The sequence below is a fragment of the Leopardus geoffroyi genome, chromosome A2 (assembly GCF_018350155.1).
Source record: "Leopardus geoffroyi isolate Oge1 chromosome A2, O.geoffroyi_Oge1_pat1.0, whole genome shotgun sequence".
In the NCBI taxonomy this organism is placed as follows: Eukaryota; Metazoa; Chordata; class Mammalia; order Carnivora; family Felidae; genus Leopardus; species Leopardus geoffroyi.
The window spans coordinates 159,213,568-159,234,914 of NC_059331.1; positions in this window are offsets into that span (position 1 = coordinate 159,213,568).

A 21,347-nucleotide genomic window follows, 5' to 3' on the forward strand; every position below is an offset into this window, starting at 1 on the left:
ACTCCTGTATCCCTTGGGTTATAGCATACACTTCTGACAGTCTTCAACCCCCCCCCCAAAAAAAAAACCCACTTTTTTTCTTTTGTGAAGGTGCCAGGCAGTTGTGAAGCAATCGCAAAAATTCTAGTGATCCCTAAACATACTTTACAGGAAGAAAATGTTTTTCCTTTAGGGGAAAAATTACAATTAAAATCAATTTTATTCCTGCATTCTCCTTGGACTTATAATATCTTAGTTGTCTTCCTTTTTATTAAAAAAAACCCTGAATTTTTATCAGCTGAAAAAATTGGAGCATAGAAATATTTTATGCAGTATTTGAATTGCTAATTAAGTGTGGGATTTATTTTAGGGTTGGAGTTTCTGAAATAGTGAAAATAACAGCTGTGACTGTTTCATGTTGTGCATCTGAGACTCCATACTCTTAGGCAAAATGAGTAGAGTATAAAATAGCCCATCTCTAATATGGGACACTTGAATTTATTATACATTTCTCTCTATGCTGAGAGAAATTGACTGATGCTCTCATTCTGCTGTTCATAACCAAACAGTTCTGTGTCCCTTCCTTCTTCCCTCCCTCTCTCTCTCTCTCCCTCCCTCCCTTATCTCTCTCCCTCTTTCTCTCTCCCTCCCCCCCCCCCCACCACTCTCTTTCTCTCTCAATCCCCTATTGAGGGAATGGTTTTGTGGAAAGCAATTGGGTATTCCTATTTTCAACTTTAACCCTGTAGAAATGGATTGTAAAAACAGAGTAATTCTGCGAGACAAGTTTAAACTGTTCTGTAATATTACCTACATTTTAAAAGGAGTTCTACTTTTCAGGAACATCTGAATATTCCTGAAGCTTTCTTATACTTAGATAAAAACAGGCAATAAGTAGGACACGGTGATGGAATCTGCAAAAGACATCCGTTTGATTCTATTTTTGCCACTCTGGGTTCACGGGAATTCCTTAAACTCTGTTCGCCTTCGTTTGGCCTTATCTGCAAAATACGAATAATAATAACTATAATGCCGGAATATTTTCTGAAGATTAAATAGAGTCACTGCATATGAAAGCCATTTTGTAGACCTCTCCTGTGTTCTAAGTTACATACAAATGCACAGTAGCAACAGCACAAACCTGTGTATGAGATAGAAAATGGGATTCCTCACGGCAGAGGAGACAAATGATATCAGGAGGGTCCAACGCCCTCAATAATGTTTTACTGATTTAAGAAATCTGGAGCAGTTTTGCCAGATGTCAGGATTAGGCAGAGCAGAATGATGGGTACTCCAGTGTTCATTTTATTCATCTGTCCATTTTGGGATGTTTGGAATATTTCAAAATGAAAATGGCAAAACGAATAAAGCAGTTGCAGAGAATCCGAGATCGGGCCTTGGTAAAGTGCTGACTTTTTTTTTTTTCTTCCTTCCTCTTGCTTTAAATTAACCTTTTTACTGCCTTGGTGATGAAAGAGTACATTTAGCTTTATGTGAAAGTGAGCTATAATGAAGATATGGAAATAAGGGAAAGGAAAGTGCTTCCATAAAATTAAATTGTTGACCTCAAAGCACCAGTAAAGTAAATTTTCTGGCAGCAGCATTTTTTGTTTTAAAGTAGAAATGGCTACCTATAGAGAGAAAGAAGATGGAGGCGAACTTTTAAGAATTTTACACCTTCTCCCTCGAACAGGATGTAAACCCTGAGGATGATTAATGAAATATGGAATATAGGCCATTATATTAAATTTTGATCAAGACAGCAAGAAAATGGTACACTGTGGTCATCTGTTTGTTCATCGCTCAAATTTCACTTGGAAACCTGCATGGAAATTGCTTTAGCCATAGAATAGAAAACCATTTCTCCTGAGTAACCTTGTTTTGTTTGTTTGCCTTTCTTTGTTTTAAGCGGTGTCACAAACTAACAAGAAGGAGACGAAGCAGCTTGGACAAGGCCTCTTGGAAATTAGAGATGGGGGCAAAGCTTTCGAATACGTAGGATGCGCCGTCCCGGGGCTTTATGGGTGAGGGAGGAGAGGAAAGACAATTCTACACAAATACAGTGTGGCGTGTGGCCCAGACACACAGCCTTGTAAGAAACGGGACTGATCACTCCGTCACGTGCAAAGTTTCCAAAGAGGAGAGAGGGATTTATGTCAGACGCTTTCCAGATCCGGATGTTGGCTAAAATGTGCACGATAGGTAGGCACTTCTTTGCGTTCCTTGGGTTTGTCAGGTGGCCTGGTGGGCGGCTGCTGAGGAAGCCGAGGCACCTGCAGGGGTTGCTGGTGGTCCGGGTGCTCCTGGAATCCTGTGGAAGCATCATCTCCATGACGTGGAGAGTTGGAGGAGGCCTGGAGCATGAGCGGATGAGGAGACAGCGGACAGGAGCGACCGGGGTTCTTCGAGCGAGTGGGTGAGACTGCGGGGCACAGAAAATGTTTGGGAAGGTGTAGAACTTAAGGAGACTTCTGAGAAAACACTTTAATGGACAGAATTTACCTGAGCTTAATAGTGAGTATGTGGTAACACGCTGCCTAAGCAGCATGTTGTTTTGGATAGATTCACATATTGTAGAATGAGAAAGAAAAGGGACAATAGTATGAATCTGGTTGAAGCCAGAATACTTAGGCCAAGGAAAAAATATAATAAGTTTCTGAGAATTCTCTAGGGAAGAAGGGTTGCATCAGGCTGGGATTCCGTAAAAACCAGCCTAGTGTATGAGTCCGGCTAGATTCCTGTAGAGCTCTTTGGGAGATTCAGGCAAATTATACATAATTTCTGTGAGATGAGGTCAAGAGGCTTTTTCTCTGATATCATGAATTCTTTTCCCAGGAAGAGTCCAGAAATGGTCATGTGAGCTTGCCCAAGGCCGCCTTTGAGTCTCCTGGCACCGCCTCAGGGTTTTCTTCTTTTCTTTTTTTTACATTTTTTCAAGTTTGTTTATTTATTTGTTTTGAGAGTGACAGAGCATGAACGGTTGAGGGGCAGAGAGAGAGGGAGAGAAACAGGATCCCAAGCAGGCTCCAGAGCCTGCCCTCAGCCCAGAGCCTGAGGCAGGGCTCGAACTCACGAAATCATGAGATCATCACTTGAGCTGAAACCGAGAGCCCGACGCTTAACCGACTGAGACACCCAGGTGCCCCACTTCTGGTGTTTTCTTGCATGACCATCCAGCACTCCCTGTGAAGAGGCTTCACTAAAATAAACTGAGCCAGGGGCGCCTGGGTGGCTCAGTCGGTTGAGCGTCTGACTTTGGCTCGGGTCGTGATCTCGCAGTTCGTGGGTTCGAGCCTCACAATGGGCTCTGTGCTGACGGTTCAGAGCCTGGAGCCTGCTTCGGATTCTGTGTCTCCCTCTCTCTCTGCCCCTCTTCCGCTCATGCTCTGTCCCTGTCTCTGAAAAATAAATAAGCATTAAAAAAAAAATTAAAATAAACTGAGCCCAAAGTTTAACCTGGGCATTGGCATTTTTGTCTTTGGCAGGCCGCCTGAGAAGAACAATTCTGGATGAATTTGTCTCCAGAGATTCAACGGTAATATTCTTTAATGGGGTTAGAATCACATATTTCAGAGATAATCAGCAGGGTACATAGAGTATTTTAAACGCTGAAAGGAGAACAGCTGGGTGTAAAGGCTTGGGAGTCCTGGCTCCCCATCCCTATGTGACTTTGTGCAAACGGCCTTCTCCGTTAACTACTGGGAGAGGATGGTCATACTTCACTCATATGTTTATGTGAATTTTTCTTAAATTATTTTATTTTCAAGTTAGTTAACATACAGGGTTGTCTTGGCTCCAGGAGTAGAATCTAGTGATTCATCACTTATGTATAACACCCTGTGCTCGTCCCTTAATGCCCTCCTCAATGCCCATCACCTGTCTAGCCCACTCTGCCCTCACCTCCACTCGAGCAACCCCCAATCTTTTCTCTGTATTTAAGAGTCTCTTGTGGTTTGCCCCCCTCTCCATTTTTCTTCCCTTCCCCTCTGAACACCTGTTAAGTTTCTCAAATTCCACGTATGAGTGAGATCATGTGATATTTGATTCATATATAAATGGCATATACAAGTGCTTGAGATGAGTTGCTTCTCTATATGAAACATTGCTTCTCGGTAATTCTTCGTGCCTTGGGGTAATCTTGACCAGTTTTAATCTTTTACATCACATTATTTTTTTTTCATAGAAACGTAGAATGACAAGGTAGGGAGAGACTTTAGGGTAAATTGGCTCATCTATTATTTTACTCAAAAAATTCCCATTTCTTTATTAGGAGATTTTTGGTGAGTGGTCATCTAATCTCTGAATATTCCTCGGGGAAATAAATGCACTACCTTATATGGCTGCTTGTTTCTCCATAAGGCACATTTTCTTCAACCACAAGGAATTAATGTTATGTCTCTAATGTGAGTTATATTGTGATTTCCAGGGAATGGCAGTCAGCCACATTATATTTCATCTGATTTGTTCATGGCCGCTCCCAACTGGCATCTGAAAAATAAATTAAAAAAATTTTTTTCCCTGATAATAGAGACAGAAAAAAGTACCAATGACTTAAATGTTAGTCTCTTATTCTTATTTTAGAGATTATCACTAATCTCTAAAAATGTTGAAACACCTGGAGTTGAGAATAGGCCTCTACAATTGCATTATGGGTTCTACTCTGCAAAATCCTACAAACCTTGGGAGGCTCTTCTCAAATCAACACCAACATCACCAAGATCACCAGCAACAGCAGTAAAACCTGTCACACTGAATCACAGCCACAAAGGAAAACTTTCTATGGCTTTGTCTTATTACCTGATAAGTCCAGAATATACTGCCTTGATTGCTTTCATCCAGTGTCTACAATAGGAAGATAAAATGAATATTACTTTCTTCCACGTGTCAAATGGAATTAGGCGAAGTAACTTGAAGGAATGCCTTTCTTCACATCGCCACATTTTTCAGCTTGCATTACCTATTCTCTATGGAGATGGGTGGTATATTTTTCTTCTAATAGAGGAGAGAGCATTGACAGCCCATTGTGCTGCAGGTTTCATTGTTAATGATTGCTATGAGGGTTGCAGAGAAAGGAAGGAAAACTTATACATATCAATGTAGTAAGTGTACTGTCCTTTCAATCACCAGCAGGTACCAGGGGCCTGATAATGTAATTGATTTGGACAGGAATTAAAATGCAACCGTAGCATAACTTCAGCAAATGGTTCAACCATTTGTGTTTTATCTCAAAGCCTTTCATCTCTTTATGTATCTTAAGAAATATAGCACTCACAGAGGGGGAAAAAAAAGCATGCCGAATGCTGAAAGCAACTATTAAATCTTGCTGAGTATTCAGATTAATGCAAAGAGAAATAAAAACATGAATACTAATCTATGGACTGGGTATATCTGACAATAAGCAAACCTGCCTATTCACAAAAGAAGACCTTCTGGATCCATACCTTAAACCACATGTATTTTATTTATTATAATTATATAGATAATGTAGATGTGGAGGGGAATACTGTGTTCATAATTATTTTCCTTTCGTATGAAGAGTTATTTCTTAGAGGATCAATGAATGTCATTGAGTGGAGCTTCCAAGGAAAACCTATGGATACTGGTAGCGTTGTTCTCTTTCCAACCTCTCCTTCTACTAGTCCTGTGAAAGCAATCCAGTCACCCAACTCTGAGCCCCCTTCAGTGAAATAAAGAAAGATTATAGTCTGTGCTCTGCTTATATCACTCAGCTTTTGAGATCAGGTAACATCCTGTATGTTAAAGTACTCTGATGTTGACAATGAACCTCAATGATACGATGCACCATTTTGATACTAAATGAGATTTGTCTAATTGAATGTTTTCTTCGAAGCAGCTAGACTTTTGGAATTTTATCCCTGCAAGTATTGTTGAAAGTTAAATATTTTTAAGTGAGATTTATTCCCTCTAGATTATGTTGCTATAGACAAAAATGAGTAACATTTCTAAATATTTTAATACTCAGCTATGTCTGTTACAATATAATATATCTATAGTTGGGATTGACGCTGGTGTGATAGACAGCAGTTCTTTTGCCAACCATGTTTTCTGTCCTTTATGTTAAAACCATCTATTTGCATCTTTAATTCATTTAAAATTACTAAAAGTCTATGAATAGACTTAATCTGCTCAATATATTGCAGATTATTCAAGACATACATGACTTAATTCTCATATAAATATTATAAAGTGGAATATAGTTTTTGTAGATGAGGTAGTTTGCAGATAAAGATACTATGGTTTATATCTTTACTCCAAAAATGAAAGGAAGTAGAATGTACTATGAGCACTTACATAAGATTTATACGGAGAAAATTTCATTTCCACTTTAAATAAAGAACATGGTATTGTTTGCACTGTTTGATTTTCTCAGATGATATACAGCATATAATCATAAAAATTTTTGAAAAATGAAGTAATATAGCTACAGTTTTTAAAAAGGAGTCAGAGTAACTAAACACGATTCAACAACACTAAAACATAAAGACAATTTTCTTTGTACGATGAATATATACTGATGGTATCTTTCAGATGGTAAACTTAGACAAAACAGTTCTGATTAAAGAATTATAAGAAGTAAAAAGGGTGAACCTGAATATTTCAATGGAAAAACCTTAATCTCCTTCTAAGTAGTTCTAGAAGAAGAAGGTTCAGAATGAAAACACTGACCCAATAGTTATACGTAAACATCTGAAAAGTATGATACGTAAAATAGATGATCCCCTTTAATCTCTCATGGGTCCTTTCATCCGCTTCCCCCCACTTTTATATTTCTATATGTCAAATAAGGATATGACTGTTAGTTTACAAGAAGGTAATACTAAGACCCAAAATATAAGGATTTTTAAGAAGTCCCAACGAGAAAATTACTAGAGAACTTTTGTTCAAAGGTGGCCAGACTTTCTTCTCTAACATTGTTTTATTGAAATATTTTTAGCTTTTTTGAGGCAAGGGACAGGAACAATCATCAAATATGGTCAACAGCTTTCATATAAAAATATGGGAAATGTGGATAACGCTATCTGTCAGAAGTTGAATTTGTTCATATCCTAAATTTGGGGGCAATTTTAATTGTTAACCTTGAGAGAATATTAATACAACTTGATGAGAATAGATTAACTACTTACATTGTAGGAAAATAATAGGAATAACAACCATGTAATAAGGAAGTACAGGTTCCAGTATTGATTTACCTTTTTATTTCATTTTTATTTTTTGCCAGCAAACACAGAACATTTTTTGAAAATTTATTTATTTTGACAGAGAAAGACTGTGTGAGCAGGGCAGGGTCATAGAGAGAGGGAGACAGGGAGAATCCCAAGCAGGCTTCATGCCATCAGCACAGACCCTGATGTGGGGCTCAAACTCACGAACCATGAGATCATGACCCAAGTGGAAATCAAGAGCTGGATGCTTAGCTGACTCAGCCACCCAGGTGCCGCCAGTACAGTTTTAAATTTATTATTTCTGTAAATTTTCAGCTAAGAAGCTCAAAGTTTCCTTATATCATTCCATGGAGGGTAAGCCTTTTTATATAATTTCCAGAAACTTCTTTATAGCCACTTTATATATACACTATATCCACTTACAGCCCAGAAAACACACACACACACAGAGACTTCTTTGTTGAGTCCTTCTGAAGCCCACATGAGTACTCTAGGAAACTTTAGCCAAGTTAAAGTTCAATCCCTGTAACAGTGCTGTAGTTGTAGAAAGACTCTCCCAAGAGTTTCCATGGCCTGAAGCCACACTAAAGGACTTCTGACTTCTGTTAGTGGTCCATTGTCTTGAAGCAGGAGCTGTAAAACAGAAATTAGGAAGACATAAATTGCTTTAAGCTGGATAGTCAATTTGGATGGCAGAGTAAAACAAAATCCAGAGGGGACGTAGCAAGACAGGTCATGAAAGGACAGCAAAAAGGTCAAGGTCACGGGTGAGAGAAAGGGTGTTTTGTGGTTTAATGCCCCCCATGGCATTCTTTTCTATTTGCAAAGACAGCAAAGTTGTCTTCAGGGCCAAGAACTCTACCAAACCTTGCTCTTGAGTTTTGGTTCAAGAGGTTTAGTGGTTTGTACTAAACTGACTCACAAGTGGCATAACGTGGTGATAAAGAGTTTGATTTTTGTACTCAGCAAGCTCTGCATGAATAGAGAAGAGTTTGTACAGTCCTTAATCCCAAAATGCTTTGCAACCCATAACCATATGTTCCACTACCCACTCTGACCATTTCTTCGCTCCTTTTTGCTTCGTATTACTGAATTATATTAATCGCCATCGCCTAATGCTTTACAAATGTTTTCTAGTAACATTTTAAGCTCTGCTTATTTTTTTCTTGCACTGGATTATAAATTCTTTGAAAGCAGAGATGATTTCCACTTTTTTTAAAGTCTCACCAAATAGATTCAAGTAGTGTGTGCCATCTATGAAATAATCAATACTTTTTATTTTTGTTAGTAAATTGCCATTACTTGCGACTCCCAAATGAATCATATGTTTAGATTTAAAATTTAATTACTAGTGAGATGGTTTTCCTTATAATTAAAAAAAAAAACTCCTTAAATTTATATCTTGAATAGGCAGTTAATCAATTCTCTGGCTCTGCTAAATGATATATAAAACATGGGAAATATTTAAATTCTGAATATTGGCGGTCACTCTGGGTATATTGTGATATTAGAACTTGTTCAACAATGCTGAAGGTGTTCAGGACATTCAGGAGGGTGCTTTGCGATTGACCATTTCCATTGTATTCCATATTTGCTTTCATATGCATCAAATTGGATCTTGCAGTATGGACTTTCTTTGACCATTACTTACTTATGACATTGTGCTAAGTCTTATCTTGGGCCTAGCGGAGTGAGTGCCGAGCTGAATACTGCAGCAACAGCTTTTTCTTTTCCTTGTCCTGAAATATTGATGATCACACAACTTTAATGTTGTGTTTAGTCTTCAACGGTTATCACTGACTCCTCCAACTGAAGCTTCACTGGCCAAAGGGTTTATTGACCAGTGGGAAGGGAGTGCCTATCAACCCAATGACAGAGTTTGGGTTTCTGAAAAGTCATATTACAAATGCAAATTAGTAATACGTTTTTGTTTGTTTGTTTTTTTTGGAAAATTCACCCAGAAAGATGTCCAAGATAACTTTTTTCCCGTGGGAAAAAATGTGGAGGTGCCATCATAAAAGAAAGCGGCACTCACACAAATCAGGAATGATTTCAGTGTGAACAAACAAGAATTTAAACTGAAGCTGGGAACTTTATTCAAATGCTGGTAAATTTTAGAAGGGGAAGAAGAACGTAGAGCAGATGTAACCAATCGAGCGGAGCACGGCTGCCAATGCCAAAATGCTGCTCATTCAGGATCAAGCTAGCGGTGATAGATGGAATAGTGTATTAAGTTGAGCAAATATTGGAAAAAGTGCCTGAAGAAGGCAAATTCAATTTATTCAACTGTTATATACAACCCCAGCCCCTACCCTTTCAGTTACATTCTTGGACCTTTAACGGATACTTTTTGAGTGAATGAAAAAAATAGACAAAGTACACTCCGTACATCAAAGAATGTGCTATTTATTTTTGTTTCCTTTACTTGGAAAATTATTCTATGCATCTAAAGACAAAGCATCCACTTACAAAAAGTGGTATTACACAAATAAGAACAACTGTTTATTACTTAAACCATGTAAACTGCTGAAGAGACACATGCGTATTTTTTCCTTTGTGTTTCTGTTTCCAGATCTACTTTGTATAACATGACCATGGTTAAGGTGAGCTTTCAAGATATCAATCCTCTTAGGTTTTTAGGCTGTTCTGTTTTTGATCAGTATCCCTGATTCATATATTTACTTTTATACTGTAAAACATGCAGAACAATTTAAAACCAAGGAAATGTCTTTCTGGGAGCTTTTCTTTACTCCGAAGAAGCTTTGTAAGCCTTTTGACAAGTTTAGTGTCAAAAAAGAATTTATCCGTTAGGAAATAATTTTAGTGGACAATACAGAGGCCACTGAAGGATCTGAAGTAGAGTTTGGAGTGTTGAATTTTATGAGCAAGGTACATAAGTGCCATTATAGAGGCTAATTCTGCACTATAGATGTCTTGAAAATATATTGCCATTAATCTCCTAAAATGAATTTTACCAGAAGACCTTGGGAAGGTGTATAGGAGCAAGAAATAGGAAAACTTGCAATTGAAGTTTCCTTGGGTTAGTATTCTCTGGAGACAGCAGAGACTAGCTTACTTTCCTTGGATGGCCCCTGTTAACAAGCCATTTGAAAACAAACTAAAAATGTAAAGAAATGCTTACTAATATCAATCTTAGTAGTCTATTAAATTGTCAAGTTTTAGCATTGAAAGAAATCTCTTTCTTTAGGCACAGATTTCTTCCTTGCAGTCAATGCAGAAATCCTTTTTATTATATCTTTGGTAGAGCCAACTGATCTTTGACAAAGGGCCATGGGAATGTAATGGAGAAAAGACAGTCTCTTTAACAAATGGTCCTGAAACAACCTGACCTACACAAGAAAAACCAAAGGAAACCAAACAAAGCAATCCAGTCACAGAACTCACAACAATGAACTCCTCAAAATGGATCATGGGCCTAAGTATAAAACCTAAAACTATAAAATTCCTAGAAGACAACATGGGAGAACAATATAGATAAACTTGAGTGTGGTGATGGCATTTTTAGCTACAACACCAAAGGCACAGCATGTGCTTAGGTAATGGCTTATGTTTGTTCTGACTTGCACGTGAATAACTTGAAGACAAGCTGGCTTCTTGTCCCTTAATTCCTTGACAGTATGTAAGCCACTCTAAACCTTAGCCCCAGAGGATAAGTTTAATGTCATCACCAACCCACTGGGATCAAGTTACTAAGTTGAGATAATAGAACATAAGTTTCCATTTCCTTCACACCTAAGTCTGTTGACTAAGAGACATAGCAGCTATATTGCCAGCCAGCTTTTGACCTATGAATTGACTGGAGAAATTTAGATAAATTTTGCATATTTATTTTTGGGTAGATCTTTTTTAAAAAGCACTGTATGTTAAGTATAAAGTAACCATGGAGAATCATACTGAAAAGATAATTCAAGCTTTCGCCATTGTTATCAGTGATTGGGTTGTATCTATAGATTCACGGCGCTAAAGGCTTGTTCAGTCTAAGGACACAAGCAGCTACGTTAGAAAAATTAATGTGGACATTTATATAGTAACATCACATAATCATATAGAGAATCCTGGAGGTTATGTTGTCTCTAATGTACAGAAGCTGGTATTCGTCCTGGGCCTTCTCTATATCTTCTGATAGTTGACCCACTGTAATATATGCTATATATTTTTGACACTAAACAGAAGTACACTCCATTATGGGTAAAGTTGAGCACCTGATTACTAATTTTAAAATGTCTTTGAACAAATGAATGAGGATGAATGGAAATCATCACCAATTCCAAAAGAAGGGAAGGGTTGTTATGTAGGGTCAACAAAGAAAATCGAATTAGGGTCATGTGAGAAGAGAATGGACTGCCTACAAACCTTTTCTGTAATCTTTTTCTGTCAATGTGTTTCTTACACTTTTAATAACATGTTGATATTGAAATACTTCGGAATCCGTCTTTAAAAAATAACACTTTCAGTCTCTGTGCAGTTTCCTGTTTAAACATGGTGTATCGGGTGCCTTTGCGTGGCACCTGATATTTATTTATTTATTTTTATTTTTATTATTTTTTTTTTTTTTAAATTTTTTTTTTCAACGTTTATTTATTTTTGGGACAGAGAGAGACAGAGCATGAACGGGGGAGGGGCAGAGAGGGAGACACAGAATCGGAAACAGGCTCCAGGCTCTGAGCCATCAGCCCAGAGCCTGACGCGGGGCTCGAACTCACGGACCGCGAGATCGTGACCTGGCTGAAGTCGGACGCTTAACCGACTGCGCCACCCAGGCGCCCCGGCACCTGATATTTAAAAGGCAGTGGGAAAATAAGAGATGCAAACAGTTGAGTGACCTTCACCCGAAGCAGGTGTGGGCCTTTTACCATGGCACCACTTAACCCTAGCTGTCCCTACTGTAAACAGGAAAAAAAGTCCAGTTTCATTCAGAACTCCTAGAATAATGATTGACATAGGCAATAAAATATGCAACTCTTTCTGATTAAAGAAGCAATAGAGAGTATGGTAAAAGTCAGAAGCTGTTTCATTTAACCTCTAAAAATGTAAGTTCCGAGGTAATGAGTACTATAACTATAAACATCTCTGTCGTTTATCACATTTTCGACTATAATTGATAATCTTTCAGATTTTCACATTCTACATGTGGGCTGTATGGCTCTGTGGATGTATAGTATACATATACACAAGTACTATATTGTCTTGCAGTAGGACTAAGTCACAGGGCGCCTGGGTGGCTCAGTCGGTTGAGCGTCCGACTTCGGCTCAGGTCTTGATCTTGCGGTCTGTGAATTCGAGCCCCACATCGGGATCTGTGCTGACAGCTCAGAGCCTGGAGCCTGCTTCAGATTCTATGTCCCCCTCTCTCTCTGCCCCTCCCACTCTTGCACTCTGTCTCTCTCACAAAGATAAATAAACATTAAAAAAAAAAACACAAGTTACTCACAAAGGCCAAAGCAGGTCTTTGTGGAAGGATTCTCTGTAACAATTCCCCCCAGAAAGGCAAATGATTCTAAGGGAGCAAAAAATAACATGCAAAACAGCAAAGAAAGGAGCTTTTTAATGGCATTTAACTTGTAATTATAAATAGAGAATCGATTTCTAAAGTGATCTGGTGGGTTTTGAGCATATTTATTCACTCTCAGTGACTTTTAAATTGAATGTTCTCAGTTTATAAATCAAAAGATCATTTTCACCTGCCAGTGTTGTAAATTCCACCTGCAATCTATTAATCAAGCTATGTTCCTTTTCTCTGACATCATCAGCAGTAATAAAGATTCTGCAAATGGAACTCAGCCGACAGTGTTGTAGTTGATGTATGAGACAAAAAGAATCCAGCCTGCTCTTTCATAACTGCATTGGCTCAGCAGGACATAATGGTGTTAAAAACTTGTTTTGTGTTACTGAGGTAAGTAGACGCTGGGCCAAGACACCTAGGGAGAAAAAACAAAAAACAAAAATGTGTTGAGTAAAACTCTGCAAAATTCACCATCTGGCCTCAGCCATCCTTACTGTTTCCTTCAGTTCATGTGGCTCCCTATTCATTAAATTGTATTTTGTTTCATTTTAACACAAGTGCAGATGGAAAGGCTGATAGGCAAAACAAAGTCACAGGATTTCCTTCCAATGTGTAGATTCATAATTTCTTATAATGGTTTCTCTTCTCTGTTGTAATTGAATAATCAACCAGCACAGAATGTTCATTATGGGGCTCAAGAGAACGACCCAACCCAAACTCCAATGGAATGTCTATCCTTTAAAAGATAATAAGGTATTTGAAAAGAAAAGCAGGTAAGATGTGTGCAGTATCGAAATAGAATCACAGAATATCTTTCGAGAATGCCCAATTCAAGTTCTCCATTATAGATATGCAGAAAATAACAGTTACATGCCTCAAGTTCAAAAGTGAGCTAGTGGGAAAGAAAGTATCCAGATCCGAATATTCTGACTTCTTTTTCCAGTGTTCACTTTGTCACTTTTTTTTTTTTTTTAGCCATGTAAACCTAAATTTCCATCCTGCCTGGATCATTTATTGGCTTTATGACCTTCGACAAGATTTTTTTGAGAGTCCATTTCCTCATGTCTCAAATGAAAATAAGGTAATTCATGACATTACATTAAGAATTACATGTGACTACTCATTCAAAGCATCAAGAATAATTTGTGAGACATTTTAGGTGCTGGATAACAGGTACTATAGTTAGTACACATCATCACTGTGATGCTTAATTTGACGTGTCAACTTCCCTAGGCTATGGGCCCAGTTCTTTAGTCAAACACTAGTACAGATATTTCTGTGAAGGTAGAAGTGATTAACATTTACAATCAATTGACTTTAAATAAAAAGGAGGTTACCCTGGATAATGTAGGTGGGCCTTATCTAATCAGTTGAAGGCTTTAAGAGAGGCAAGTGAGATTTCTGGGGAAGAAATTCTGCCTCAGGAATGTAACATGGAAACCCTGGCTGAATTTCTATCCAACCCGCTACCTGTCTACCCTACTGATTTCGGACTTGCCAGTCTCCACAATTATGTGAGCCAATTTTATCTATGTCTCTATCTATCACCTATTGTTTTTTCCCTGATAATATTAATTAACAGAACTGACAAGAGAATGAAGCAAATAAGTCCTCACTCCTATAATATAAAACATTTTGTTATTCTGAAAACAACATCTACTTTTGTATACCACATAGTTACATAGTTGCAACTAGGCTGCATTGACATATTTAAATGTAATTATTTTATCCTCACTCTGACATGAAACGTTAGAGTTGTATCAGGAATTAACTCCCTTAATTCAAGCTCTTCTCTTTGCAGATCAAGAAACAGTTTAAGCAATGTTCTCAAGCTTCTTAGAGGAAGAAGGAGACTAGAATTCAGATCCTCTAACTGGCGTTTAGTAAGTTCACACTTTGAAGCGTACGTTTTAGTGCTTAGATTATTTTTTCAACGACTTGATGTGGCAATTTGAGTGTGTCCTGTGTGCAACACATGCTCATTATATTTTAACAAATGGGATTAAGTACATTTTTGTATCTCTAAATTCGGGGCATTGTTTTGATCTCAAATGATAAACAACGATAATTTTAAATAAAAGTAGATAATCTAATGATTACTAGGCAACTGCATAAATACTATTGTCGTAGTTATGTATCCCCTCATGCTTCCATTATTGTCTTTCTTGAGAAAAAATGCTGACTCATTAAGGCTATTTCTAAATACTGACATTTATGCCAGTGAAGAGTTATCCTCATGACATACATCTTTTTAAATTTTCTGGTCTTTGTTTTTACCTATTTTCATGGATTTATTGAGGGGCGCCTTGGTGGCTCAGTCAGTTAAGTGTCTGACTTCAGCTTATGATCTCACAGTTTGTGGGTTCGATCCCCACGTTGGGCTCTGTGCTGACAGCTCAGAGCCTGGAGCCTGCTTCAGATTCTATGTCTCCCTCTCTCTCTGCCCCTCCCCTGATTGTGCTCTTACTCTCTCTCTCTCTCTCTCTCTCTCTCAAAAATAAATAAACATTTTAAAAAAAGAAGAAATCACAGAGCTTACTTAGGAGGTGGAAATGTTTAAAAATTGGCTAAGGAGTATAAATTTGTGTGAGTCAATAATCTTCAGAAAGAAGCGAGCTATATTAAATTTATAAATATTTGGAAATCTGTGTTCCACTAATAGGAGTCAGGGAATTGCCTCATCCATGGTCAGAAATCTTCCCGAGGCTGCCCACGCTTATCCAACAGGATGAAACACTCCTCTCTTGCCCTCTGGGTTAGTGTCAGAGAAGGCCTCTTGGGTACTCAAGACTCTCACTACTACCCCAGCCTAATGGTAAGGCCCTCCTTCCCACCCCCCATCATGCCCCTGTGATGTCCTTGGAGGTCAGGTAGGAAACTTGGATTTCTACTCCCAAATGGCAGTAAGAAGATGGTGTGGCCCCTTCCTTCTTTAGGAGCAGTGTCAGAAGAAGCCAGATACAAACAGGTTTAAGGAAGGACCAGGGTCTCATAACATAACACAGAAATGTTCACATGCCAGTCTAAAAATCACTCAGCATATCAAGAACCAGGAACATCTCAGCTTGACTGGAAAAAGAAGTTAAGAGACATCACCACTGAGGTGGCAAGGATAGTAAACTTACTGAGAAAGAATTTAATCATCACAAGATGCTGTAGCCAGCAGTTGCAAACATGCTCTAAACAAATTGAAAATAACAACAACAACGAAGTATTGCCAAAAAATAAAGAAGAGTAAAAAAAAAAAAAAAGCAGAAGCTACAAAAACAAAAAAATGGAAGTTTTTTAACTGAAAAATAAAATAGCTGTCATAAAAAAACTCAATGGATGGCTCAGAAGCAGAGTGGAGGGGACAGAAGGAAAACATAGTATGGAGAAACTACCCAATCTGAACTGCAGAGAAATACACTTTAAAAAAGAAAGGAAGAGATCCTCTGGGATCTGTGGGAATACAAAAAACTTCTCACATTTATTTCATCAGCATCTAGAAGAAGGGCTGAAAAAAGATGTGGCTGAAAAATGTTCAAAATAATGGCTGAAAATCTCTCAAATTTATCAGAAGACATGAATGCACTTAAAGATTCAAGAGCTGAGAAAATCCCAGATAGAATACACTCAAGGAAATCCACACCAAGACATATCACAGTCAAACTCCCGAAAACTAGAAACAAAGAAAAAAAATCTAGAATACATAAAGACCTCTCAAAAATTAACAGTAAAATAAACAAAAAAATACAATTGGAAAATGGACAAAAATATGAAGAGACATTTGACCAAACTGTTGAAAGCTGCAAGAGAGCTTACCTATAAGGCAAGATGCCTTAGCTATAAGGGAAAAATAATTAGAATTGCTGATGATTTTTTGTCATAAACCAGTGAAGCCAGAAGGAGGAGGCAACTCATTTTCAAGTGCCACCTGGGCCCTTCAAAGTGCCAAGGAAATATCAGACAAGGAAGGAGTCACAACTTGGCAGGTGTTATTGACCCTGATTATTAAGAAGTGATTGGGCTATAGTTATACAGTGGGGATCAGTGCCCAAACAATCCCCTGGATGTATCTTCATTTTCTAAAGCTAAATATTGACCGTAAATGTGTAAGTCAATGTCCTCAGCTTGGGGAGAGCTTGGTGATCAGAGGGTTCAGGAAGCCTCAGAGTTCTGGTCTAGGTCAGACCCCCAGGTAAGACACCAAGGTCAGTATAGGCATAGCTGAAATTGAGGGGTTTATATCTAACAAGGTGGATTAGAGCAGATGTGGATATGCTTATTGTTTGGGCATAGAGGGAACCATAGAAATTAGGATGAAGAAAGGAACGAAGGAGTAGAATTATCAATTTCCATGGTTTAAAACTAGGCAGATTTTTGTTTTTGTAATGATGATCGTTTTTTCTCTACATGATAACAGCAGGGGTTGAAAGAACAGATCCTACACTGAATAACAGGCAACAAAATAGTTCTGTTAGTGTAGTTGAAGGGGACAAATCAGTATGAGCAGAGATTGCATCATTAGCATGGTGGCTGGGAGTAGAGAGGGGGCCCCGATGGTAGAGGACATAGATAGATTGGAAAGCAGTCTTTCTCCTTGTAGGGGGTTGCCAATTGTGGCCATTGACAACAATGGCCTTTCTGCTTGGGTTTGTTGGTAAACAGGGAAATCTGAGTGAAAAAATAGACCTTAGGGCTACCTGGCTGGATCAGTCAGTAGAGTATCTGACTCTTGATCTTGGGGTCATGAATTCAAGCTCTACTTTGGGTGTAGAGTAGGATAAGTAAGTAAATAAACAAATAGGCAAATAAATTTCTTGAAAGAGAAAAAGAAAAAGAAAAAAAAAAAAACAGATGTCATACCTTATTCTCCAGAACTTTTTTGTTCGGACTTGAAATCTGATTAAATTATGGCCAGATTGTCTAACAAATGATGATTACTGGAATTAATGAATTAATGTAAAGAAGAAAAGGAAGAGGGAAGAAAGAAAGAAAAGGAAGGAGTGAAGATTAAAAAAGTAAGAGAGAAAAAGAAGAAATGAAGAAAGAGGGAGGAGGAAAGGAGAGAGAAACAGGGAGAAATTGAGAGTGGTAAAGAGAACGACAAAAAAAAAAAAAATAGAAAAAAGGAGAGGTCTTTTCCATACAGGGAGGCCGAGATGAAGAATATTTTTTAACTTTGGGCCCTTAGACATCTATTTCATTAAGTTTTAACACCTGATCTGAAAAATCAGAGAAAAGTACAGTCCCATCACAGATCAGTTCATAAAGGTCTCTGAAGTTAACATTGTGGCTAAAATTTTATAGAGAAAAAAAGTCTCAGCTCTGGCTTGCACCTGACCTCCCATTCAGCTGTCAGAGAGACGGAGAAATGAGGAGTCTTTATAGGGATGTTCAAGGCTACAGAGGTTAAGAAAGTCTGCATTACTTACTCCTTACCCCCGTTAATCTTTCAGGTTTAAGAGGATAGAGGACATCATGTTGATAATATTAAGGCTTTTTCCAAAAGAAAGTGCAGTTAATAGAAAGTAAAGTGGGAAAATACTTCTATCGAATTTTCTGTTAGTGGATATGCCATAGTTTCTACTGATGGGGTTCTGACACGAGCTCTTCAGAGCTATGGGAAGTGGTGGGTACAATCATGGTCTAATTTGAATCCGCCAGCACACTGAGCCCCAAAATAGCATGGCATGTAGATGAGGGTCAGGAGGCTGATATGCCAAATGTAGGTTCACGAACAATGGGTCAAGCCTCCAGGAGGGGGAAGGAACTGTATGATATGTCCATGTACAAACTGGGTAAAGTGAGGCTGGAAAAGATGAGATCATCCTCAAACTGTCCTCAGACACGGTGATTCTCTGACCAGCTGGCATTTCCTCTTGCCTTGTATAAGGAGGCAAAAGGAAGTTGGAACATTTTCCGGCAGAGGCAGCTCCTGAAGGTGGAAATCAATGCTGTCTGGGAGGGAATGAGAGACTGAAGGCTTTCTTTGGGAAACGTCGGAGAAAGACAGCTAACTAGTCAAGCAAGTGTTAAGACGGTGCTAAGGATGAGGAGTCTGGATTTGATCTAATAAGTACTCAGAGATTGCGGTGAGGAGGAAATGAAATAACATGTGAGAGCAGTTGGTAAATGGAGAGACTCTATGCTAATGTGAGGCATTAATAGTATTATTCTCATCCACTACAGGTTCCCGGAGCAGGGGAGTGGCATGATAAAAGCTTTACTTTAGAAGATTAGTGTGGGAGTGATGTGCTGAATGGCTCTAAAGGCAGGGAGTGTGTGTAGGTAAGGAGGTCTGCAAATTCTGCTGAGCCTGCTCAACTGGGAGTTTGAAAGTATTCCTTAAGAAGGAAGGAATACTTCCTGTTCTCTGTTCTCTCCTCTCCCCTCCTCCCCACCATGCCCTGAGGGAAGCCTTCTTTTGGCCTGAGAGCCAACTTGCCATCAGATCCTGCTTTAGCCTAAAGATAAACCCAGAAAGCACTGCAAAGGATGCTTAACCATTACAAACACTGGTGGGTCCTGTAGATGTATCTGTGATTCTACTCCTGCTCCTCTGGTTCAGGTTCAATATTATTTCCCTTCTTCCCTCACTTCTCATCAGAGAAACAGGTGTCACTATGCCGATATAAATCCATATGTGGTTCTGGGGAAAGGAAACCGCCCTGAAGAACCGAGGCCTCTGATTTTGGCTTCCTCCTGGCTTCAGGGCTTTTGAAGCCACACCTCATATTACTAGCGTAATATTAAGGTTAAGTGAGTAACTTGTTCCTGCTTCCTCAAAAATTAAGCTTCAAATTCGATCCCCTTGTGTACCTTGTAATAAAGTGTAATACCTCATTACCAAAAAAAAAAAAAAAAAAAAAAATAGAAAAAAAAATGAGGAAACATGCATTTTTAAACAAGATAAATCTTTAGGGAGGGAAAAAGGCCCGAGGCATAGAGAAAGGAGATAACAGTGCTTAGAATAAAGGATCCAGATGGATAATATGAAACTTCAATTCACAGAAAGAATGATGTGTCTTACAAGTGAGTGATGAACTGCCAGCAACAAAATTAGAAATCAATATGCTGTATAGAAATTAGACGGTGTAAGACCAATGGCAAAATACAGTAATCATTTTTAGAGATGGGGTTGAAAATAAAAACAGAAGTACTCGGATCAAATTGAAAGCTGCCACACATTTGTCAAGGGAAAAATAGCAAAGGCTGTCAAAATATCATGGCCTTTTGTTCTTTCTTTCTTTTTTTTTTTTTAGCTTAAATAAACAAAAATTCCCCAAATAGTCAACCCATCCAAGTGAGCCAGGAAAAGTTAGGAGAGTAGCATTTGCTCAGAGACAATGTTATTTATAATATTATTTGTTGTTTATATCATTGTCATAAGCATGCTGGCAAGCTGTCTTGGAACGCTAGAGTCTGGTTATTGTGGGGTGCTTAGTGGCCTTAACTGGGGACCCAGTTAACCTCCAGAGTGGAGGTTCTGATCTCTAGCAAAGCAAGTGCATGTGACCAATACACACACACACACACACACACACACACACACAGAGCCAATGACTCAGTCTATCCTCACTCAAGGCAAGTTTGAAAAAGACATAAGTTTAGGACTTCCTTGCTTCCTCATGTGCTTATATCTTACTAACATTATATTTATTTATGAGTCAGCAAAAACAAGTAAGAAATGCCAAGGTTCCCCACTTTAACCAGAGGGATGTTACTGGGCTAGGGAATTGCATATGTATGTTACAAGGGGCAAGAAAATGCATCCAAGATCAGAAGGAAGAGAAAGATAAAGGAAAATAATGAATCACTTTACAGTGGAAGAACTGTATATATGCGAGAGTGTAAAATATGAATGTGCTTAAGAAAACATGACTTATAATTTATGGATCTTACAAATGAGCAGTTGTTTTGTTTTGATAGTTTTCTCATTATTTCTTCCTGGATTCATTTGGCAATGTGGTTGGGGTAGAAGAAAGGATGAGTCTAGACCACAAGAAAAAGGCCTTGTTACACGTGGAGCTGTATCCGTCTCATTCTAGGGAAAAGGATCCTCCAGGAAGAAATAAGTTATCTCTAGTTTGAAGTGGCAATTCTTTTCCCTAATTACTTACGTTTGTTGTAGTAGCAATTTGAATATAAAACTAGGGTTTAATATATACAAGTACAATATCTGATTATTGGGTATGGTCTAAAGAAAAGGGTTGATAAGAAAAGGACTGATATATATGGGTAGATAGAAATATACATGACATTTATTAGAGGAACCTCTAATACATGACATTTATTAGAGAAACTGGCTTACACACTTGCAGAGGCTGAGAAGTCCCATGATTCTGCTGTTTGCAAGCTAGAGAACCAGGAAATGCAGGGATGTAATCCAATCTGAGCCTGAAGGCCTGAGAATTCAGGGGCTGATAGTGTATGTCTCAGTCTGTGTCCAAAAGCCTGAGAACCAGGAACACAGAAGTCTGAGGGTGGGAGAGTCTGGATGAATCAGCCCTAGCAGGAAGAGTCAATTCAACCTGCCTCTACTTTTTTACTCTATTCAGGCCCCCAAAGGATTGGAGATGTCTATCAGTATTGGTGAGAGCAATCTTTACTCAGTTTATGGGTTCAAATGAAATCTCTTCCAGAGACACCCTTCTAGGCACACCCAGAAATAATGT